The following is a 25,223-nucleotide window of genomic DNA, read 5'->3' as shown; positions in this document are numbered from 1 at the left end:
AAGAGAAGAAGCATCTTTTTTTTCTTTTAGTGACTTTTATTGCGCAGAAAATGGCCCATTCCGCTTTGTGGTAACAAGGTCAGTTGTTACCACCTCTAAAGTTGTTTTCTGTAAATTCTCTCCACTCTCTGCCCCACTAAAAAAGTCCTCTTGGAAAAGATCCAGACTAGCCTCTCACTGGTGGTTAGGCAGCTGGAGGATGGCTCCTGGGGCGAAGGCCAGAAGACACCATCTAAGCAGGCTGGGCCCATGGCCTCGGCGCGGGCTCGCTCACACCAGGCGTCGTAGAGGGAGACTTCCTGCGGCCCCGCCTGCGTCGGGACGCAGCAGGAGCCGTGCATTCCCAGAGCTGGAAACTGCAGCAGCCCGTCAGCAGGCTCTACAGCAACCTGCACGCTAGTGGTTATGAAACGGAGCATTCAGAAAAAGTGCTCTGCTGGAGCCTGAAGTCGCAGCGCCGCGGAAGGGTCTGGGGAGAATTTCTGAGCGTCTCTGTAGCTCCAGGCCTTCCTCATGGAGGCAGGCACAGTGCTTCCGTGGGGCGGTGCCTCGCCTCTTAGGGCTGCCTGCTAAGCGCTTCCTCCACCGGGGTGAGCAGGGACTCGAGGGACAGGCCTGGCAGTCAACGGTGCGCCGCATGGTGGGTGGGAAGGGCTGGCAAAGGACGCACAGGGGGTGAATCCTGTCCCAAGCCCAATTTTTCCTAAGGTTTATAGATGGGATCTAGAACACCCTCTGCTCCCCTGTTAAGATAGGAGGAAAGAAATAGAGGCTCTGCCTCAACAAGAAGGAAGAAAGGGCAGAGCCGCGAGCCCCCTGGGTCCCAGGGGGGACAGGCGACAGCTTTGGGACAGCCTCCAGAAGACAGTTCTCTGCTTGTTTGCAGTGAGAATGAATGTGTTCAAGTTGAGGCAAGGATATTCCCAAGCTGGTGTGGACGCCACGCATCCTGCCCTGCGGCCTCCCTCCCCGGCGCGTGGCCCCGCTCCACCAGGAGGGCTGGAGGGCCTCGGGACCAGCCTGGCACGACCGCACTCCTCTGTGGACGGGCACCGCCGCTGCAGATTGTGCCGGCTCTGGGAACCGGACACGGTCGGCCTCTGGTTGAACTGCGGCCGGAGCTGGCTCCCTGGTGCTCCCCAGGAAGAGGCGTGAGCTGGGGGGCAGGGCCGGAGCGGCCACGAGGACTCCGACTGGAGTCCCGTCTGCAGGCTGTCACTGCAGCCCCGGCTGCTGGGTCCCGGCCTCGCCGAGAGGCGTCCCTCACCCTGGTGCCGCAGCCCAAACCTCTGAAAAGAAGCGTCTTTTCTTTCTGCTCCACATTTGTCTGTGTGTAGGAGTGGGGAGGGGTACAACCATGCTTCCCACAGCCAGACAGATGTTATTCAGGACTAAAGGGGCCAGAGCAGCCAGAAGTACATCACAGAGGACAGACTGTTTAAAAGAGACAGCAGATACTAAAGGACCCTATGTCAAACCCTCTGAATATTTTCAAGAGAACTGATAATTTTTCTGTGGAATCTCTAAGCTTAAAAAATGTTGGTAAAAATGTTACCCAGTTTAGATTTGGCTGCTTGCCATTTAAAAGTCAAAAATTGAGATGAAAGCCGCAGAAGAAAGGAAAGATGCTTTAATCAAGAAAGATGGCAATCTGGCAAGAAGGTGGATTCATGGCCCAAGACCAACTGAGATTCCGCTCACCCATGACAATTTTTACAGGCAAAAAGAGGGAAAGAATCTCAGTGAATTGCAAAGGCAGAAGGGGGTCAACTATATGGTCATGCTTTCTGCCGCATTCTCCATTGCATGCAGGCCGTCTGACTCTTCAGATGTTATCTTACCCACTGTGTGATCTGCCTGCAGGATTGCTAATGGGACTGTTGAGGGTGGGGAGATAGTCATTCTTTAACTACTTAATTCTTCATTATTACTTATTTTAATCTAGGAAAAGAATCAGTAGATTAGGCAAGGCATGGTATACATTTAAGAGAGCATAAATCAGGAGCTAGTTAAAATTGCTTAGTGATCTGATTCCTATAATTAGGTTCCTTCAAGGTTGAAGGGGAACAGAAATGGGCAAACAGGAAAGGGGCAGAAGAGCTGCTTTCAAAAACTCGAGGTTAAAAACTCAAACTATTTTTTATTATATGTTTTGGGTATACAGCATTATAATTATAGTCTGTATACACTGCAATGTGATTACCACCAGAAGTCTAGTTACCGTGTGCCACCATACAGCTGACCTCCTTCTCCCATTTCATTTACCTTCCAGCCCCTTTCCCCTCTTGGCAACCACGAATCTATTTTTATATCTATGGGTTTGTTTCTATTTTGTTTGTTCATTTTGCTTCTTTTTAGATTCTACTTATGAGTGAGATCATATGATATTTGTCTTTCTCTGTCTGACTTATTTCATTAAGCATAATGGCTTAAAGATCCTTCTATGTTATTGCAAATGGCAGGATTTCACACTTTTACGACTGAGTAGTATCCCATTGAAAATATACATATATTTTTAATGCATTCTTCCATTGAGGGACATTTAGCTTATTTCTATATCTTGGCTACTATAAATAGTGCTGAATGAATATAGGGGTATATATATCTTGTTGAATTAGTGTTTTTATGTTCAGATAAATATTCAGAAATGGGCTGGCTGGGCCACATGGTAGTTCCAGTCTTAATTTCTTGAAGAACCTCCATACACTTTTACCATAGTGGCTGCACACAGTCCCTCCAACAGTGTAACAGAGTTCTGTTTTCTTTACATCCTCTCCAACATTTGCTGTTTCTGTCTTTTTCATAATGGCCAGTAGGTGTGGAGTGAGAAACTCAACTTTTAAAACAATCTGGTGTCCCTGCAAGCTGGATTGAACCACGGGCCACGCATTTATGTGACACTGGCTAGCTCATCAGGCCCAGCGGCTGTTCTTGGGCTCCCTTCATTGTCAGTAGAATTGACTCTGTGGTGTGAGTTTGAAAGGTATGAACTTTGATAAGATGCTTTGAAGGCAAACAAGAATTTCATTGCATTTATGCTAAATATTATCCATTCCAATGTTAGAGTCATTTTACCAGAGGTGATGCTGGCAAGTAGCAATGGGTAGGGTAATTGGTCCATGGGGTCTTTGGCCTGGAAGTTTAGAAACCTTCAGTTAAAATACTGAGACTGTTAACCATAGAATGTGTGTGTGCTCAGTTGCTCAGTTATGTTTGAATACTTTGAGCAATTTCTGAGTTATAATTCAGTCCTCTTGGAGTTCAGAAAAGGCCCTGTTTTGTCCTCATAAGAACACTAGGCTGAAACTGCAATTCCATTTTGAACAACTGAGCTATCATTCTTCCTCCTGTTTTTTTCCCCCATATCAGTGTCCACTGCCACTGTCAAAGGCAACCAACATTAACTTAAGGATCCAATCCCATGTTAACTGGGTTTGGAGACCAATGTGTTGTTGCTCTTTGGTCGTGAAGTCATGTCCGACTCTCTTGCAACCCCATGGGCTGTGGCCTGCCTGGTTCCTCTGTCCATGGCATTTTGCAGGCTGTGCTGGAGTGGGTTGCCTTTCCCTTCTCCAGGGACTCTTCCCTATGACTCAGGGATTGAACCCATGTCTCCTGCATTGCTGGCGGATTCTTTATCACTGAGCCACCAGGGAAAACCTAGAGATCAATTACACATGTTCAACTTTCTAGGAAGTGAATGTGACAGAAGGTACTTGCTGCCCATTTAATATTCATCTGCCCTTCTTCCCAACCTTACTAGCTGTCCAGACAGCTGAAAAACTTGGAATTCCCACTCTATCGCAGCTAGAAGTGACATGGATCTAGCCATAAAATATAATCTGAAGTCTAGAGTAATAAAAGTGAATTACAACTTGGGGGAAAAAAAAGAATACTAGGCTGAATGCCTGTGCTGGCCTGAGTGTTGTGCTAAGGAGGCCTTGCTGCCTGAAGTTCTTGACCCCTGGGAGGAAGCGTCGTCCCCTGGTTAGCATGTGCTTTAGCAAGAGTTCGTTGCACTTGTGAAGGCACCATTTCACAGCTCTCAAAATGGTGAGACTTTCTTGAACTTTCATATAGGCTATGAGCAGACCAGAATTTTTAGTTCTTAAGGCATAGTTACAAATGATAAGGGCTGTAAATTGTGATATGACAGCAACATATTTGCCCTGGTTATGGCTGCAAACCTAGTGCTGGGGAATTGTGTTTGTGTAGCATGTGGAGGGCAACAACGGCAATGTAATGTAAGGGCAGGGAGCCTCTCTGTAGAATTTCTGTGGAGACCCATTTACCCCCAAGGTAAAGACAAGGAGGGAGATTTTATTTTTTATTTTTATTTTTTTAAGGAGGGAGATTTTAAAACAACCATTCCCAAGCTCTGATCTTGGAATGTCTCCAGTCAATCAAAAGTGATGCTTTAAATAGAACTTTTTTTCCCAGTTACAAAAGCAGCTCTGAGTCAATGTAGAGAAAATTATGGGGAAGAACAAAATTGGAAAAAAACCAAAACATGCTTAATTTCATCATTGTTCACTGTCAAAGGCTGATACAGCTGGACACCAGGTAAATTGGTAAGGATAGATTTTAATCAGTAATATACTATTGCAATAGGGGAAAAGTCCAACATTGTTTGAACTCAAGTTCAATTTGCATAGAGATAACTAGGTATTTTAAAAGCAGAATGAGGGAATAAGGAGGGGATATGAACAAGGTTCAGAGATTCCTAAACCCTGAGCCCTTATGTCAGAGATACATCAGCCTGATAAACACATTTAAACAAATGTGATGAGGATGTAGGAGATTTGCTCTCCTGGGTATTTACACCTTAAAAAAGGACTTGGGCCATTGCTTAACCTGAAGAATGATGAGCTATCGGGCTAATCTTGGCATTTGGTCTGTAGAGATTTTTGATATAAGGAGCCTCTGGTTTCCCCAGACTGCATCACTGCTTCATTTACAGTCCAGGCTGGCTCTGTTCCCTCGCTTTCCCTCTTTGAGATGGCATCCAGCACTGAGTCACCTAGGTGGGGTCCAAGGCAGGAGCAAGGAAGGCCACACCTTGGCTTTGTGCCTGATGCTCCCACCCTGTGAGCTTGCCTCTGCCACCTGAGAGCCTCCAGACACAGGCTAGATTTCACTCCCTCCATGTCACCAGGCCTGGCTCAAGTCCTGAACAAATAGTGCTTAGGTATTTGAAGGAATTTAGAATACACTTGGGCCCACTCAGTGCTGGGCATCTGGCCAAGGTCAGAAGTGGGGCCGGAATCCCTGGCCTCTCTCCAGGCTTGAGAGATACAGGCAACTGCTCGTGTAAGGAGGTATCAGACACTGGTAGGAAGACAGCTGTGACTTTAGGCAAGGGAGAAGAGCTCAGCCACTTGCAATTTCTCTTGTCTCTATTACCTTCTGAGCACCGTTCAGCCAACAGCCAGGGACTCAACAACACATGTATTCAGGCTATGGCCTGAATTGTGGCTTGGTGAATGTGTTTATAAATGACCTGCTGTCCCCAAAGCAGGGGACATAAATGCAGATAACTAATAAGTTATCTAGTGCGTGTGTGCATGCATGCTCAGCCATGCATGACTCTTCGTGACCACAAGGGCTGCAGCCCAACAGGCTTCTCTGTCTATGGAAGTTTCCAGGCAAGAATACTGGAGTGGTTTGCCATTTCCTCCTCCAGGAAAATTTCCTGACCTAGGGATCAAAATGATTCCCCACCGTTGAGTCACTTGGAAAGCCCTAGTGCTGCATAATGTATCACCACAAATCTGGAAGCTTAAAACTATACACATTTATTATCTCCCAGGTTCTGTAGGTCAGGAGACAAGCAAACCTTGTCCGGAACATCTGCTGCAGGGTCTCTAACAAAGCTGCAGCCAAGGTGTCAGTTGGAGTCTCATTTGAAGGTTTGACTGGGGAAGGTCTTTGGAAGAATTTAGTTTCTTGAGGGCTGTTGGACTAAAGGTTTCAGAGCTAAATGGCTGCTGGTCAGGGGGTGCCCTCATTCTCTCATGGAATAGAATGCTTCAATATGGCAACTCATTTCATCAAGCATGCAAGCCAAGAAGGAAATAGAGTCTACCGGCAAGAAAAATAAATCTCTGTAACCTAATTTCAAAAGTGACATCCCGTCGTCTTTACCTTTGCTGTAGGCTTTGGGTGAGAAGCAACTCACAGGTCCCATCTAGCCCGAGCAGAGGGGATGGCACAAAGATATGAACAACAAGAGGTGGGTATCACGTTGGTCATTTTAGAGCTTGTCTGTCACAAAGTAGGTGGCTGGTAATTCTCTCATAGTCTCCATGTGAGCGCTCTGCCCCTGGGGTTTGAAGCTTCACCATGTGCTCTCCTAGCCCCCGAAGCTTTAACTTGCCTGTTCCTCCTGCTAGTTCATGAGTTCTCTGAGGGAAAGGCCTTTGTATCTCTCACTCTCTGTCAGAGAGTGCTGTTACTCGGTCGTGTCCAACTCCTTGTGACCCCATGGACTATATAGTTCATAGAATTCTCCAGGCAAGAATACTGGAGTGGATAGCCTTTTCCTTCTCCAGCTGAAGCATTTCCTTCTCCAGGGGATCCTCCCAACCCAGTGATCAAACCCAGGTCTCCTGCATTGCAGGCGGATTCTTTACCAGCTGAACCACAAGGGAAACCCCAGGAGAGGGCCTGTTGACTCTCACATACTAAATGCACACTTGGTGGATGACTGTGTGGGAAGCTGAGACCAAAACAGAGTCACAGCCCCTGCCTGCCTGCCCAGCTCTGTCAGAGCAAGGGCTGATGGGACTGGGGACAGACATGCAAGGCTGCACTCTGGTGTGTGCTGTTTCTTTGGATACTTCTGCAAAGCCCATCTCTTCAGGAAATCTGGTTCTATTAGCCTAACTCCAGTCTCTAATCTTTTCTAAACCACTCATTCAGGTTTCCCTGTCCTGATGCTGACAGCATTTTCACCTTTGCTTTCCAACTTAGAATAAGAATCAGGGAAGTTTCCTCTTTTTAAATGCCTACACCTCTATCCCTCCCCTGTTCCCCTCACAAATATGAATGCCTGCAGCAAGACACCCAAGCTCCTCAACCCCAGACAATGTTTGTTTTCATTCAATTGCTGCCATGGTACTTTGGAAATCTGTACTTTTATGTACATTTTGCACATTTTAAAAAATGTGTATGTAGAACAAACACATCTGCCAACTATATTTGACTTGTGGGGCAGTGATATTTGACCCTTGGTTATATATTGCACTTTACTGTTTTATCTTTGAGACTAGACCACAGTGGCAGCTACAGTGTGTGGTCCTGAAGTGCTCAGTAAATTGTTGTTGTTGTTCAGTTGCTAAGTTGTGTCTAACTCTTCCTTTGAAATTCCATGGACTGCAGCATGTCAGGCTTCCCCGTCCTTCATCATCTCCTAGAGTTTGCTCAAACTCATATCCATTGGTTGGAGATGCCATCCAACCATCTCATCCTCTGTCATCCCCTTCTCTTTCTGCCTTCAATCTTTCCCAGCATCAGGGTATTTTCCTATGAGTCAGCTTTTCACAACAGATGGCCAAAGTATTCAGCTTCAGCATCCTTCCAATGAATATTCAGGGTTGATTTCTTTTAGGATTGACTGGTTTGATCTCTTTGCTGTCCAAAGGACTCTTCAGGGACTCTCAAAAGTCTTCTCCAGCACCACAGTTCAAAAGCATCAATTCTTTGGTGCTCAGCCTTCTTCCTGGTCCAACTCCCACATCCATACATGGCTACTGGAAAAACCACAGCTGCGATTATACACAGCTTTGTTGGCAAAGTGATGTTTCTGCTTTTTAATACACCGTCTAGGTTTGTCATAGCTTTTCTATCAAGGAGCAAGTGCCTTTTAATTTCAGTCACCATCTGCAGTGATTTTGGAGCCCAGGAAAATAAAATCTGTCACTGTTTCTACTTTTTTCCCCATCTATTTGCCATGAAGTGATGGGACCAGATGCTATGACCTTAGTGTTTTGAATGTTGAGTTTTAAACCAGCTTTTTTACTCTCCTCTTTCACTTCCATCAAAAGGCTCTTTAGTTCCTCTTCACTTTCTGCCATTAGAGTGGTATCATCTGTGTCCTCTGAGGCTGTTCATATTGCTTCTGGCAATCTTGATTCCAGCTTGTGATTCATCTAGCCCAGCATTTTGTATGATGCACTCTGCTGCATATAAGTTAAATAAGCAGGGTGATAACATATAGCTTTAAAGTACTGCTTTCCCAATTTTGAACCAGTCCATTGTTCCATGTCCAGGTTCTAACTGTTGCTTCTTGACCTGCATACATGTTTCTTAGGAGGCAGGTAAGGTGCTCTGATATTCCCTTCTCTTTAAGAATTTTCCACAGTTTGTTGTGATCCACACAGTTAAAGGCTTTAGTGTAGTCAATGGGGCAGATGTTTCTCTGGAATTTTCCCTTGCTTTCTCTATGATCCAATGAATGTTGGCAATTTGATCTCTGGTTCCTCTGCCTTTTCTACATCCAGCTTGAACATCTGGAAGTTCTCAGTTCACATATTGTTGAAGCCTGGCTTGAAGGATTCTGAGCATTACCATGCTAGCATGTAAAATGAGTGCAATTGTACGGTAGTTTGAACATTCTTTGGCATTGTCCTTTGGGATTAGAATGAAAGCTGATCTTTTCCGGTCCTGTGGCCACTGCTGAGTTTTCCAAATTTGCTGGCATGTTGAGTGCAACACTTAAACAGCATCACCTTTGAGGATTTGAAATAGCTCAACTGAAATTCCATCACCTCCACTATCTTTGTTGGTAGTAATGCTTCCTAAGGCCCCCTTGACTTCACACTCCAAGATGTCTGGCTGTAGGTGAGTGAAAACACCATTGTGGTTATCTGGGTCATTAAGACATTTTCTGTATAGTTCTTATGTTTATTCTTGCCACCGCTCCTTAATCTCTTCTCTTCTGTTAGGTCCTCACCATTTCTGTCCTTTATTGAGCCCATCTTTGCATGAAATGTTCCCTTGGTATCTTCAATTTTCTTGAAGAGATCTCTAGCCTTTTCCATTCTATTGTTTTCCTCTATTTCTTTGCATTAGTCACTTAAGAAGGCTCTCTTATCTCACCTAGCTATTCTTTGGAACTCTGCATTCTGTTGGGTATAGCTTTCCATTTCTCCTTTGCCTTTCACTTCTCTTCTTTCCTCAGCTATTTGTAAAGCCGCCTCAGACAACCATTTTGCCTTCTTGCATTTCTTTTTCTTTGGGATTCTTTTGGTCACTGCCTCCTGTACAGTGTTACAAACCTCTGTCCATCAGATCTAATCCCTTGGTACTATTTGTCACTTCCACTGTATAATCATAAGGGATTTGATTTAGCAAATGGTCCTTTGCAAATGGCCACTGGGCTCATGTGCTCTTTGGGTGGTGATGTGGGGTGGGGTATGCACTCTGAAACTCTTCCAGAAAAGCAGAAAAAAAAAAAACCCAAACTTTTGTTGCTGCCTTTTGGAAAGCCCCCGTTGAGAGTGCCCCTTTGGGAGTGGTTACAGCCCAGAGCCCCTCAGCCACATCTTGGTAAATTGTAGAATTGCTCAGCTTTCAGCAAAGCAAATGAAGGAGCAGGAAGTCAGTTTCTGAATCTTTGAGAAGCTGCATGGAACCAGCACTAAAGGATTTATTTATGTCTGCACTCACAAACAAAATGCATATGAACAATTCAAAGTCCCAAATGAGTTAAAAAAAAAAAAGTGCTGGAGATAAAACAGCCAGCGGGGAAAGTCCATTAGCAGCTGATCTGCATTAATGCCCTCTAGTGAGCTTGGCTGCTGACAGTGTGCGATGGAGGTGGGCAGTCACAAAATGCCATCACTGCATAGTCCCTCTGTGCTGGTTTGGGCTCAGGACCATGTACTACCATCCACATCACTGTTGTTTCAGAGAATAAACAGTACTGGCCTTCAGCCAAGCCAGGGAAACCTCTCTCAGAATATCTGAGCTAATGTGGGGCAATAGAGATTCTGGGGATTAGAGTGGTGAGGACATGGGGTGATGGGCTTTCCTGACATAAAGAGAAAAAAAAAAATGAATGGGAACTAACTCTGGGACTAAGAAGAGTTTGGTTTTGGCAACAGAAGCTGGTGGAGAGACCGCATGGCCAAGCTTCCCAACTCGGCGTCAGCGAAAGACTAGGTTCTTATTTCCCATCAGTTGCAGACCAATACTTTTGCAAAATACTTTTGCAAAATTGAGTGATGAGAAAAATGAGATTAAAAAAAAAAGCCGTATGAAATACAAGCACCCAATTTTTTATTATTAGATTGAACAGTCATACTCTCTTACTTTGTCAAATTGCTATCGAGGTTTCTAAACTCTCTAATTTCAGTATTTCATCACAGTCACCTTCAGGGAGGGGGGAGCCACAGGGCTCACTCACCTCCAGGCTGTCCCACTTCGTATGCTTGCTGGGCTGTTCCCTCTGCTGGGACTATCCTTCCTCATCCTACCCTTCTCCACACCAGATAAGTGCCCACCTGTTTTCTGCCATGAGTGCCCCTGAATGTCCACATCTGCCTCCTCTGCTCATCCCCGATGCTGCTACTGCTGTTAGGATGAGCCGCTTGTCCACGGGATGCACTTCGCTCCTCCTGGCTGGTCCCTGCTCTCCCCCTCCTGCCATGCCCTCCTACTTTCCCTCCACAAAGATGCTGGAGAGGTTAACTTCTTAAAACATGCGTCTGATTACATCGCCTGCTGGCTGAAGTTCTTCAGCACCTTGCAAGCAATTACAGTGTGGGTCCCAAGCACCCAGTGGTGGGCTGAGGCTTCCACAGACCTGGCTGCCTCCCTCCTGGCTCTGCCACCAGCATGTCCATGCAACCCCCAGGCCTCTTACTGCACCTACATGGGCTCTACTATTCCTGCCTTGAGCTTTCACTGTGCTGCTCCTCTGGCCTAGTCTCCTTTCCCCTCCCTCTTCTCCTTGCTCTGTAGGATTTCAGATCCACCCCCTCCTCTAAGAGGCCTTCCCTGATGGAGGTAGAGCTGGTTAAACCAGGCTTCCTCACCCACTGAGTGGGACAACTTGAAGACATGTTCTCCCAGCCTCTTTTTGAGCAGGCAGAGCCTGGGCCATGAGTGTAACTTGCCTGGTGTCCCCACTCCTCCTTGGGTTTCTAGGCATCACCTTTCACACAAAAGACCTGTTCTTAGCCTCTTTGTCTCAGGTCTGTTTCTGGGGACTCAGGACCCAAAAGTGGTTGCTGCCCTCCTGTCCCTCCTGTCACAATCTAACGTGAAAGGTGGGAAAGTGCACCCCTGTAAATTGTAACAAAGACTAAGGAAAACACACTGGGGCAGGAAAAGAGCATTACACTGGGCCATGTTGGTCAGAGAAGGCCCTAGAGACCAAGTCACATTTACAAAGTTGTCATCGCATGCGACAAAGTGTCAGTAGACTGTCAGTAGCAGTGTGGGGGGCTCAGAGGAGAGACCAGAACTATTTAGGGTCAGAAAGAGTTTCGCTGAAGCAGAGATTGAGCTGAGTAAAGTGGTGTCAAGTGTTGAGAGCTGAGCAAAGCAGAAAAGGCCTGCAGTGGTGTGGCTGATTCCAGGGCTGCTCTGATAGACACCGTCCATGAGGCACATCTGTGTGCCAGGCCCTGGGCTGGGTGCGTTAGGTGCCTCACCTCACTAAATGCCCCCAGCAACTTTCTGGACCATCCTCAGTTTACAGAAGAGGAAACCAAGTTGGTGCAGCGCCAGGGTATGGAGTCAGGGGCAGAGAGAGACAGGAAGGATCACGGCCGTCGCTCTTTGTGACTTCATGTAGATTTCGTAAAGGTTCGTAGTGGGCTGACCCTGTGCCAGGACCTGTGCTGGGCCACTCATACCTGCTGCTGTGTCCTAGGCTAGCTCTTTCTAAATTAACATTAACATTTTTCTTGGGTGAATAATTTACATGGCTCTGAAAGTGTCACCTTAGACGCTGGGGACAGAAGGCTGCTCATCTCCTTGCTGTGTCAGTATGGCCAAGCAGCTCCAGCATGTTGCAAACTGAGAAATCCCTGCTGCCTGCTACTGAAGAACAAAGATGAATGGGAGGCAGGGGAACAGGCAGAGGCAGAATTGAGAGACCCCCGGGGGCGTGAGACTCACGCAGGCAGAGTCGGCCCCTGTTGCTGCGCTGCCCTGCCCACCCCCCCTCCTCTCGGGGAAGGCCGGGCCTCTGCCCAGTGCTCCAGGGAGCTTCAGCTTGCACTGAGGGCTCTCTGCCTTTCCACCTCTCTAAGTTTCTGTCTATCACTCTTTGTCTCTGTCTCTGTCTCTCTCTCCTTTTTCCTGCCTGTCAACTGTCTCCATCTCTCTGTGTGAGTCTCTGTTTCTCTGTCTGTCTTTCTGTGTCTCTTGCCCATTTTATTCACCACACAGCACTGTGGAGACCTTGGCTTTCACATGCAGCCAGATTCATCATTACTGGCTCAAGTCTAATGGATCCTCCTTTCTTTGGATGTGTCCCCCTAAAAGTGTGAGTTTTCCTGAAAGCATAGCCAGAGACAAGGCCTTGGGAGGTGGAGCTGGGAAGCAGAAGCAAGGTAGCAGGCCAGTGGGACAGGGAAGAAAGAACGTCCAACCCAGAGTGAATTCTGGGCGCCATGAACACTGCACAACGGGGCTCAACCTTGTGGAAGTGCCCCTGAGAGCACATGTGTCCTGTGCTTGGGACACGGCCTCTGCCAAGGAAGGGGCCTGCAGATCCCTGCCTGCTGGGGTTGGGAACTTTGCGGACTCTGGGTTTCCCTGGGAGCAGCTGAGGGAGCATCACAAATTTGGGGAAAGTCTGCAGGCAAAAAAGTGTAGAAACTCAGGAGAGCCGCTTTTGAGATGCAGCTTGAAATCTGAGTGGGGCCCAGGCAGGCCAACACCTGGTACACCTCTCTGTTGCCTGCAGTGTGACCTTCGAGGTTCACGGCACGGACAGTTGATGTTTAGTTGCTCCTGCTCCACTGGCCGAAGCCAAGGTGGCCTGCTTCCTTGGTCCTAATAGCTGTCATGCTTACCCGCCTCACAGCCTTGGTGTCCCCATTTCCACATGCTGGGCTAGCCCATCCCTCAATCCCTTTCCTCTGCATCTGTCTAATATCTGTGGGTATTTTAAGTCACACCTCTACCAAGGAAGCTTTGGGGATCTCTCTAACCCAGTGTGAGCTCTTGACTCTGCCCTGAGGGTCTAAGCTACCAATTTGTCATGTGTTACATGTATCTTCTACATTTCTTGTTCACTTGCTTTTTCTTTCTCAATTAAATTCCTTCAATATCATGTACCTTCAATCTACCGGACCTGATGCCAGGTAGAGGAGTATGGAAAAAGGCATCTGCCCCATCGAGCTGGCCTCTGAGAGCAGGTGGAGCCTGAATTCTTTATTGAGAGAACTGCCTCATTGTCCTGTGGGGTCTAGAACTCAGCGTGGTGCTGGCCTCCTAAGGGTGCTTCTCTTCCATCCTGAGTGTGTAGCTTCTTCCTTTTCTCACTGAGGCGAAATTCTTCAAATGAAATGACACTTGCTTTGCCAAACCTTGCCTCAGTCCCTCAGTCTTTGGGACTGGGGAAACTTCCAGGTCCTACTATAAAAATCCTCTAGCAGCCTGGGCACTAATTTTGAGTGGCTGCCATGGGCACTCTAGCAGAGACCACTTAGGAGGCAGACAGTGACCCACCAGCAGTAGAGAATCAATCATTCAGGGCCAGACAGTTCTGTCAAGCCCTCTTTGAGAGATAACTGCATTTTCTTGGCCGTTGGCAAACCCTTCCTTCCTCTGAGTGCTGAGATTCCTCCCATGCTGGCTCCTTTGGAGTCTTGGCCCTGGACATGGTCTCTGGGAGGTTGCAGGGATGCTGAACCACATCCCAACAAACGTCACCATCCCATGGCCAGATGTCCCAAGATAAGTGCTGACTTAGCACCTACAGGGAGTGTGTTCTGAACCCAGAGGAGACCTGATAGTTTTGTCTTCCTGCCAATCCTCGGTGTAAGCTAAGACGAACTGTAAAAGAAGTCTGCAACTAAAGGGACTGTCTAATTAGGTAGGAGAATCTGATCTTTTAAAGTTTTAAATTGTGAAATGCAATCTATCTTAAAGTATATGTAATGTGTTTAAAGTAATAAGGTGAGGAGCCACCATCCAGTTTAAGAAATAGAACATCACCCTCTGTGTCCCTCACCAGCTGCGTTCTTTCCCCTGCTCCATCCCAAGGTAAAATTACCCTGAAGTTTGTGTTTACTATGCCTTACTTTTCTTTATAGTTTTATCACATTATATACATTCCTGAATAGTTTAGTTATGCCCATTTTTTAATGAGAATGTTCCTACTGCATATGTATTTTGTAATTTGTTGATTTTGTTCCATATTTTTAAAAAATTCACCCACACTGATGAATATGGCTGTAGTTCATTTATTTCCACTCTTAGAGTATTCCAAAACATACATTTAAGCATGCATTTATCCAGTTTGTTGTTAATGGAGATATGGGTTGTTCTCAGTTTTCCTTTTTCTCTCTTTTTTGCTTTTGAAAGTCATGCTGCCAAGAATCCATTTGTACATGTCTTCTGGGGTACGTGTGCAAGTACTCTTTTTCAGGCAGCAGTTCTCAAAACTAGTGCCTGCTTTTATGACAAATATTGGCTGATGTTCTCTTTACTATCTTGAAATGAATTTCTTAGATATATTGTACCTATATCTATATATTCCTATAATATACTGTAATATACATATATAATATGTAATATACATATAATATAGTGTATATATAATATACAGTATATATTATAATATACATTATATTATATATATATAATATAATAGTAGGTATAATATACTATACCTACCTTTGGATTTCAAGAAATCAATCTAATTTTCTAGCTGTAGTATAAATGAGAAATAAAACAAAGCAGTTTATAATAAAAGATGGCTGTACCAATATGTACATATGTAAATTTGGGGGGGACAATTACACCAGGAGCCAAAATAATGATGTCAGATGCTTGCATCTATATGTGAAATCATCATGATTTTTCCAGCTACAAATGCAAACAGACATGGGTATTTTAAATTGGTCATCCAAATATCATGTGCAAGGTTCTCAACAGACTTTTCTGAATTGTTGAACAATTCTTGACAAAGTTCCAAGCAGTACAACATAAAGCAAGCTCTTCCTCCAATTTAGAAGGTAGTTGTATTCAATACACATTCAATATGTTAAAAGCTATGAAAACAACTTGCTGTTGTTGTTCATTCGCTAACTTGTGTCCAACTCTTTGCAACCTCATGGACTGTAGTCTACCAGGCTCTTCTGACCTCCACCGTCTCCCAGAGTTTGCTCATTTTCATGTCCATTGAGTCAGTGATACTATCTAACCATCTTGTCCTCTGGCCCCTCCTTCTTCTTTTGCCTTCAGTGTCTCCCATCATCAGGGTCTTTTCCAATGAGTCAGCTCTTTATATCAGGTGGCCAAAGTATTGGAGCAACTTCAGAATCAGTCCTTCCAATGAACATTCAGGGTTGATTTCCTTTAGGATTGACTGGTTTGATCTCCATTCTGTCCAAGGGATTCTCAAGAGTCTTCTCCAACATCACAAGTTGAAAGCATCAATTCTTTGTCACTCAGCTTTCTTTATGGTTCAACTCTCACATCTGTAAATGTGGAAAACTGGAAAAACCATAGCTTTGACTATAACAGAAGTTTGTTGGCAGAGTGATGTCTTTGCTCTTTAAGGAGGCTGTTAGGCTATAATGCCATGGTCTCCAGGTGTGTAAGTGGGAAAGATAATAACCTGAAAGACTTTCGCATCTTGGCTTGACCTTCCAGCCCCAGCCTCCACATCTCTGCAATGAAGATACCCCCGAGAGAGCTGGGTGGATGGATGAGTTGGTGTGAGTATGAAAGGTTTGAAAGCAAAGTTCTGTTGAAGTTGGTGTGAAGGCAAGTCCCACCCATTTTTCCCTCTAAAGTTTTATCTCCTAGTAAGTAAAAATGTGAATAAAGTTGACCAATTATAATGATACAGAAAAACAGGGAGTCAGTTGCTTCCTGTGAGCAGTCAGTTTTAGTTTCTTTCAGAGGTCCTGGTATATTTTGAAAGGTGACGTTTCCCCAGCTTGGCCACTTGATGGTCCAGCTTGCCTCGGGAGCTGGGGGCTGGGGCCCACCAGTGCTGGCTGCAGTAGATGTCAACATCAGATCTCTCTGACCTGCAACTCTAAGTGAGGATCTGACCAAGCCTTCAGACCAGAGATAATAGATGGATTTGTGCTTAATGCATTTTCCAATCAATGCAGCTAACTTGAGGGCTAATTTATGAAAATTGAATATGGTGACAAAATGCTGCATTAAAACTCTACTTATCTTTATGGATTAAAAGTTAGTGTTGGTGGTAGATTTATAGCTGGTTTGAGGAGCCCACAAGATAATAAAGTAGAAGAATTCTCTTTCTTCTTTCTTCATGCAGTGAGGATATTCCTGAGGATGGGAGAAGGGCTGGGAAATTGAAGGCTCTTCCGAAGGAGGAGATAATAGCTCTTCCTTTCAGAATATTCCAATGCATTGCCTCTTCTTTTCTATCCCAATGACAGAACACAGACTCTTTGATCTCCTAACACCCACCCCCACTGCAAACCCACCACTCAATAATGAGATCTGAGAAATGTCTCAACATATGAGTTGAATTCCAAGTTGCAAGTGAGCCAGCTTTCTAAAGCAGAAACACTTCCTAGTGGAGTGAAGTGAAGTGAAAGTCACTCCATTGTGTCTGACTCTTTGCGACCCCATGGATTGCAGACCCCCGGGTTCCTCTGTCCATGGGGATTCTCAGGCAAGGACACTGGAGTGGGCTGCCAGGCCCTCCTCCAGGGGATCTCCCCATCCCAGGGATGGAACCCAGGTCTCCCACATTGCAGGCAGATTGTTTACCAACTGAGCCACCAGGGAAGCACCTGACTCAAATGGCCAATGGTTTCCACACGCCTATGTTTCCTTCTGAGCAGAGAAGACCCTTCTATCTGAGTACCTATCCCTGGGCTCTGATGCTGGAAGGATGGTCCTGCAGGTCTGTGTTACTCTTCTCTAAAAGGCTTTAAAATACAAGTTGACAACATCCTTTCCCACTGAACCCATCCCTCCAAAAAGCCCCACAGAAAACTTGAAAGCCCTTTGCAAAGCTCCTAATCAGTGAACAGAGGGAGAAGAGAAATACTTGTTTTGTTGCATTTTGCTTCCATGGGCTGGGGAGATTGTAAAGGAAGAAAGCCTGAGTGTCTTTGTGGTTAGTATGAAAGGCAGCATCTGGCAGAGGAAATGCTCCCTGGCAGGACATGGGTGCAAATGCTTCTTGACAATTCTAATCAAGGAGTGTTCTCGTTAGCATTCAAGATGGCTGGGATGATAAATTATATGAATAATTTTGGTTCTTTGTCAGGACTTGGAAGATATCTTCCCGCAACACATCTGTAGCTGTGCATACTTAATTAGTAGCTAAAGAACAAACATGAGGCATGTGGTGTGGGCACATCCTTATGCTGCAGAATGTCACTTGCATTTGATGGTGTGTACGTTAGATAAACGGATGAGATAGCAAGCTCCTCAGCCAGAACCCTCCTAGGAACCTTAGGTGAGCAGAGGACTGGGCCTGTTTCTTTTAACCTGGAAACAGGAAGGAGGCTTGGATATGAGCAGGTTTAATTTGGGGACTGGTGCTGGGTCACTATAGCAGCAATAATCTCTTACCAGGCTTCCTGCAGACCAACTTCACATTCCCAACTTCAAGCAAACAACGCATGAAGACTATGACAAGTTTGAACACTTAAAGTGTGCCAAACATTTTATGAGTACTTCATAAATCTCACTGGTATGATAGCATTATCAGCTTCAAGGATAGTACTTGGAAAAATAATTTAGCTAAAAGTCAACATATTCTACATAGGGTAAAGGATTCACTATTATTTGATAACTTGAAAAGCCATAATATGGTGATACTGTGGCCCTTATAAAATTAGTCATCACTGAGCATCTTTCTTAATTTAGCACTGGTCTGTCTCCATTCTGTCTGTTGTGTCATTGATTTTCTCTACTAAGCTTCCTGCCTTTTATGGGCTGCTATAAACCTCTGGTTTTAAAAAAAATGTAAATTATTCAGATTAAAATTTCAGATCTTAGAACTGGAGGAAAACTTGTTGAAGTTAATGAAAGGGTTGTGGGAAAACTGTTCAAATCCCATTCAACTCCCAAGGCAAGTGAGGATCTGGCTGAAGTAGTCTAAGTAATGATGGAAGAGAACACTAACAGGATGATAGTGCTTAAAGAAATAATTTGAAAACCAAAGAATAAAGAGAGGCCCCTGGGAAGAGTAAAAGAAGTACTTTAACAGTCATTAAAAAGCAACAACAAGAGTGCTTAGAAAATAAAACATGAAACAAAGGATGCCATATTTTACCATCCTACTTAATTACTAGCTTGGTTGTTTTTGTCCAGTCACTAAGTCAGGTCTGACTCCTTGCAACCCCATGGACTACAGCACTCCAGCTTTCCTGTCCCTCACCATCTCCCAGAGCTTGCTCAAACTCATGTTCATTGAGTCGGCGATGCCATCCAACCATCTCATCTTTTGTCGTCTCTTTTCTCCTCTTGCCCTCAGTCTTTCCCAGCGTCAGGGTCTTTTCCAATGAGTTGACTCTTCACATCAGGTTGCCAAAGAATTGGAGCTTCAGCTTCAGCATCAGTCCTTCCAATGAATACCGATTTCCTTTAGAATTGAGTAGTTTGACTTTGCTGTCCAAGGGACTCTCAAGAGTTTTCTACAGCACTACAGTTCGAAAGCATCAATTCTTTGGTGCTCAGCCCTTGATGGTCCACCTCTCACATTCTTACATGACTACTGGAAAAATCACAGCTTTGACTAGGCATACCTTTTTGGCAAAGAGATGTCTCTGCTTTTTAATACACTGTCTAGGTTTGTCATAGCTTTACTTTTAAAGAGCAAGCGTCTTTTAATTTCATGGCTGCAGTCACTGTCTGCAGTGATTTTGGAGCCCAAGAAAATAAATCTGTCACTGTTTCCACTTTCCCCCCATCTATTTGCCATGAAGTAATGGGACTAGATGCCAAGATCTTAGTTTTCTGAACATTGAGTTTTAAGCCAACTTTTTCACTCTCTTCTTTCTCTATCATCAAGGGACTGTTTAGTTCCTTGTTGCTTTTTGCCATTAGAGTGGTATCATCTGCATATTTGAGGTTACTGATATTTCTCCTGGCAATCTTGATTCCAGCTTGTGAGTCATCCAGCCCAGCATTTCACATGATGTACTCTGGCTATAAGTTAAATAAGCAGGGTGACAATACACAGCCTTGATGTACTCCTTTCCCAGTTTTAAGCCAGTCTGTTGTATGTTCGATTCTAACTGTTGCTTCCTGACCAACATACAGGTTTCTCAGGAGACAGATTACGTGGTCTGTTATTCCCATATCTTTAAGAATTTCCCACAGTTTGCTGTGATCCACACAGTCAAAGGTTTTAGCATAGTCAATGCAGCAGATATAGATGTTTTTCTGGAATTTCCTTGCTTTTTGTATGATCCAACACATGTTGTAATTTAATCTCTGGCTCCTCTGCCTTTTTGAAGCCCAGTTTGTACATCTGGAAGTTCTTGTTTCACATACTTGTGAAGCCTAGCTTGAAGGATTTTGAGAATTACCTTGCTGGCATGTAAAATGAACACAATTGTACAGTAGTTTGAGCACTCTTTGGCATTGCCCTTTGGGATTGGAATGAAAACTGACCTTTTCCAGTCCTGTGGCCACTGCTGAGTTTTCCAAATTTGCTGGCATATTGAAGTGTCACACTTTAATAGAATCATCTTTTAAGATTTTAAATAGCTCAACTGGAATTCCATCACCTCCACTAGCTTTGTTTAACAATGCTTTCTAAGGTTCACTTGACTTCACGCTCCAGGATGTCTGGCTCTAGGTGAGTGACCACATCTTCGTGGTTATCTGGGTCATTAAGACCTTTTTTATACAGTTCTTCTGTATATTCTTGCCACCTCTTCTTAATCTCTTCTATTTCTGTTAGGTTCTTACCATTTCTGTCCTTATTGTGCCCATCTTTTCATGAAATATTTCCTTGAAATCTCTAATTTCCTTGAAGAGATCTTTAGCCTTTCTCATTCTATGGCTTTCCTATATTTCTTTGCATTGTTCACTTAAGAAGGCTTTCTTATCTCTTCTTGCTATTCCTTTGAACTCTTCATTCAGTTGGATATATCTTTCCCTTTCCAGCTTAGTGGGTCTTTAAACACAGCCATTGGTTGTGGAGCTTTCAGCATTAGCGATCTGTGTACTGAAAACAGCCCCCTCATTCATGCCTCCTCTCCTGCTAACTAACTAACTTCAGCGTCCTGTTGCCCTGAACACTGAGCCTTTGATGGGTTCTTCTAGACCTCCCAACCAGGTTTGAAACCTGGAGAATGGGATAGACTTTGGCCAGCAAAATGAGTCAAAATGACACCTGTCACTTTCAGGAAGAAGTTTTATGAGCCCCTGTGTGAGTTGCAGCATTGCTTTTTCCACCTTGTAATGCCCATGGGAGCATGTATTGAGATGAAACTCAGCAATGATGTCTTTCTCCAAGGTGATATGCTCTGTCCATCTATTCTGGTGTATACTGACTGCTTCTATCAGATATTTTATCTCTATTATGGTTCTCTGTTAGTTCAATTAATAGTATTTAAATAACACTATGAAACATTTAAAAAATTTTATTTATTTATTTATTTTTGGTTCTTCTGGGTCTTCATTACTGTGGGGGTTTTCTCTAGTTTTGGCAAGTGAGGGCTACTCTGTAGTTGAGGTGTGCAGGCTCCTCTTACAGGCTGCAGGAGTTGTGGCTCCCTGTGTCTGGAGCACAAGCTCAATAGTTGTGGCGCATCGTCAGCTTAGTTGCTCTATGGCATGTGAGATCTTCCCGGACCAGGGATCAAACCCATGTCTTCTGCATTGGCAGGCAGATTCTTTACCATTGAGCCATGTAGCAAGGAAGCCCAGCTACATGTTTCATACTGATTGTATCATTTAATCTCCACAAGAAGTTATGAAACAGCCTTTGTTAGCTCCATCTATAAAAGGTGGGGACTTCCCAGGTGGCACTAGTGGTAAAAAAAAAACCTGTTTGCCAATTCAGGAGACGTAAGAGACATAAGTTTGATCCCTGGGTCAGAAAGATCCCCTGGAGGAGGGCATGGCAACCCATTCTGGTATTCTTGCCTGGAGAATCCCATGGAGAAAGGAGCCTGGTGGGCTACAGTCCATAGGGTCACAAAGAGTCAGACACGACTGAAGTGACTTAGCATACATGCATGATCATTGTAAATAGTACCCTACATAGTAATGTGAAGACTCTTGGGGCTTCTCTAGTGATTCAGATGGTAAAGAACCTTCCTGCAATGCAGGAGACCTGGGTTCGATCCTTGGGTCAGGAAAATCCCTTGGAGAAGGAAATGGAAACCCTCTCCAATATTCTTGCCTGGTGAAGTCCACAGAGAGAGGAGCCTGGTGGGCTATAGTCCATAGGGTCACAAAGAGTTGGACATGACTGAGCGACTAACACACACACATAAAAGGTGAGGAAACTGAGGCTTAGAGAGAAACGAATTTGTTCTCTCATCTAAGGTCAAAACATGTTTATTTAACGTCTATGACCTTCTAAGTTTTGACAGGGCCCCATCCTCTCAGCAGATGTGCAAAAGCCTAACTTTTATGCTCACTGAGTTTGTCTGTGGCAGGATCCACATGCTCTTTGATGCTGGTCTAATAGATGGTCGAGAGTGTGCACCTGTGCAGTGCACAAATACACAACTGCATTGAAAATACATGGTGTGTGTGCCTGTCACAATGTGCTTATATCCTTGAAGGTGCTAAACTTTCATTATGCAGCTTCTACAAGCATTGATATGGCAGGAGGCAGTCCATGGCAAGCACGGGCAGGTGCATGTGTACGAGCATGTGGTCATGTGATTTCTGTATATCAGACAGAGGCATTGACTTGCGTGTCCAACAGAGCAGCTGTTCACGTTACTTAATTGCTGATTTCTCACACCCATTTCTCCAGGAAAGGGATGGACCTGACTCTGCTCACAATCCCACTCTAGAGAAACATGAGCCTGGTATGGAGCGACAATTGTGAGGTAGGTGCCTTTGGGGTAGGCGCCCTTCCATAAGCTCTGGCAATGAGTAAGGGCATACACTCTGTTTCTGTGTGTGTATTTGTGTGTGTGTATGTGTGGTGTGTATTGGGGTTTGGGAGGAGAAAAACTGGAGGGGAAGCCCTCCCTACTCATACTGCTTCCTCTTCGTAATGCCTGAAAATATTATTGACCCATGATGCTCCCTTTAGTAACTCAGTATAGATAACTCAATATATATAAGTAATATATAGTAATAGTAATAAAATATAGTAACTCAATATAGATAATATTACTCTATTATGGGTCAATATAGATTGACATGGAAATCTATCTAAGAAACACTTTGTAGAAACTCAAACTGTAGACTGAATTTATTTCTGGAAAAAAACATGATATATGTAAAATATGACTCAAGTACCTATCCCATGAGCAGTAGGTCCCATGGAGTCTTGGCAGAAAGTTAACCTGAATTTTCCCCACTCACCTCTAAGTTTGTGTTCTGGGTTCTGGCTGGCCTACTGAGCTTGCCTCCTGTGATTGTGTCTTCCTAACCCTTCACCCTCCTTGAATGAAAATCAGTCATATCCCTTTTTCCCAACACCTGCCATTGTGAGGTAGAGGCTGGCATGGACTTCAGAGGTGTAACTGCTGCCTGTGGTCTGCAGAGCTGGTGAGGACCCTGATTCAGGTGGGGACGCCTCAGCTGAACACGGGCAAGGAGGGGCTGAGTAACTAAAGGGAGCCTTGTTCTGAAGAAACCAATAGACAGGTAGAGCTCTGTGTGAGCAAGAGCTGGGAGATGGGGAGTATGGGCATGTTAAGAAATGGCCCCTTGGTGCACATTAAAAAAAAAAAGAAAGAAACAGTTCCTGGTTTAGAGAATGTTCCCTGGAACCAGGGGGAGACAGGCTGATAAGACACCAGAGCTGAAGTCTTGCCTCATCCTCAGATGCCCAGATCACCAGATTGTACTTTGTTAACACCACTGAAAAACCACCGACAGTCTCTGAGCAAAGGTGCAGAGCTAGGTCTGAGCTGTGCTGAGACCAGGATCTCTAAGAGGGTGCAGGAATGGAAAAGTGGTCAAAAATCCATTTCCACAGCCTGGTGGGAGGAAACAAGGCCTGAATGAGAGGAACAGAAATGAGGGCAGAAGTGGAGGTGCACGCCCGAAAGCCCATTGCAAATCCAGGTAAGGGTTAGGGCAGGGAAGGTTCTTGCAGTCTCTGGAGCAAGAGAATAGTTCCATCCATAGGAAGAGAGCTGGAGGAGGGTCAAGGTTGGCTGCTGCCAGGAGAGAGACTGATGACAGGCTCCTCAGTATGACTTGCTGATGTCTGAGGCAGGCATGAGCTCACACAGAACAAGTTCCCAGCTCTAAGCAAGATAAAACCACCAAAAGATGCTGGACAGTATGTAGTTCTTGCTGGGTGGGACACTACCTCTGAGGAGCAGTGGAGCCCAGAGAGGAAACCCTCACCTGTTAAAGGAAGTTGTAGTATACCACTGAGGGGAGGGAGTTGGAGCTGATCCTTGGAGACTAAGAAGTTTAACAGGCAGGGGAGAGCTGAGGTTCTGGAAGAGGAGGGCATTGTGAGCAGACGGGACTGTCTATGCTGCAAGTGGACTGATGCTCTCAGGTGTCACAGCTGTTTCAAATGCACAAAACAGTGTGATTAGTTTTATTCTAGAGAATGAGGAGAATGAAGGGAATTCTAGAGAGAATGAAGAGAATTCTAGAGAATGAAGGGAACTTTAGCCATTCCTCTGGTGTTCTGCCCCAGGACCAGGGCTCTATCATGCCCATGGGTTCCTGACTGTGATTTTCTCATTTGCACCTGAGGTCAAGCAGGGACAACTTGACTGGGAGGGTGACCAACAGAAATGACATGTAAGAAGGATGCAGCAGAGCACTCCATGCACAGTAGGTACTCAGCATTTGTCTTATTAGCATCATTGTTATTTTATCAAGAGCTCTCCAAAACACAGGGAAAAAAGTGTTTTGTGCATGTAAGTCCTTAGGTGTCCAGGAAGTTTATGGAAACCATGATACATGAGTCCTGAAGGCATGTGATGAAGGGATCACAGTATTCTGGACAAATAGTTTCTTAGCTTATAATTGTTTCAGGCTCATATCAAGGACATGGAGGCATGTGAATGCCTTGAGTCATAGAAGGGGAGCATGTGAATGCTGCCATCCTCTGCATGTGGACAGAAAGGTTATCTCTTGATTTAATAAGGTTCAAGGAACCTCTTAATTTTAGTACAATGTGACAGGAAGGAGAATATAATATCACAAAGCTTTACAAAGCATAAGTTTTGGAGCTGGGCTTTCTGAGTTAGAAAGCCAGCGCTGCTGAGATTTTACCAGCTTAGCCAAGTGATCTTCAACAGGTTGCTTCACCCTTCTGTGCCCATTTTCCTCATATGTAAAATGGGGCCTTATAAAGTTTAAAGAACATAGTATGCATTTATAAAGTGGCTGGCACATAAATCTGTTAATTAAATGTCAGTTGTATACTTTGCTTCTGTGTGTGTGTTGTTATGTTAGTCGCTCAGTCGTGTCTGACTCTTTGCGACTCCATGGACTGTAGTTCACCAGGCTCCTCTATCCATGGAATTCTCCAGGCAAGAATACTGGAGTGGGTTGCCATTCCCTTCTCCAGGAGATCTTCCCAACCCAGGGATTGAACCCAGGTCTTCCTCATGGTAGACAGGTTCTTTACCATCTGGGCCAGCAGGGAAGCCCCAAAAAGCTTCCATAAGGTTATATATTTAAAGTAATATATTTGATTTTATATTGATATGAACTGAAATTTAGCAACAAATGGGACCATCTCAAAGTGTGCAGATTGCTTCGTAGGCCAAATTTATATTAAGATATTTCAAGGAAAGATCAGCCTTCTGAGACTGCCCTGGTTCACCCACAAATATTTCCCTGATATTTTCATCAAGAGGTTTAACATATTTGTTAAGTCTTTTCTATTTCCCCTGCAACATGAATGTGAATGAATAAGG

General features: G+C 44.7%; 1 long non-coding RNA gene across 2 annotated transcripts in view; it reads left to right on the top strand.

Moving 5' to 3' along the window:
* LOC122691466 overlaps nt 1-25,223 on the top strand; it is a 71,588-nt gene that overhangs the window by 28,079 nt on the left and 18,286 nt on the right. The window contains exons 1-2 of one of the 2 annotated variants that reach the window (XR_006340411.1): nt 5,829-6,232; nt 22,130-22,205. This is a non-coding gene — a long non-coding RNA (uncharacterized LOC122691466). Of the gene's footprint in view, nt 1-5,828; nt 6,233-22,129; nt 22,206-25,223 lie in introns of those variants that run through there. The other variant, XR_006340410.1, reaches the window with a different exon arrangement.

The sequence above is a fragment of the Cervus elaphus genome, chromosome 4 (genome assembly GCF_910594005.1).
Source record: "Cervus elaphus chromosome 4, mCerEla1.1, whole genome shotgun sequence".
NCBI classification, from domain to species: domain Eukaryota; kingdom Metazoa; phylum Chordata; class Mammalia; order Artiodactyla; family Cervidae; genus Cervus; species Cervus elaphus.
The sequence above is the reverse complement of the archived record's forward strand: the minus strand, read 5'-3'. Positions and strand labels throughout refer to the sequence as shown.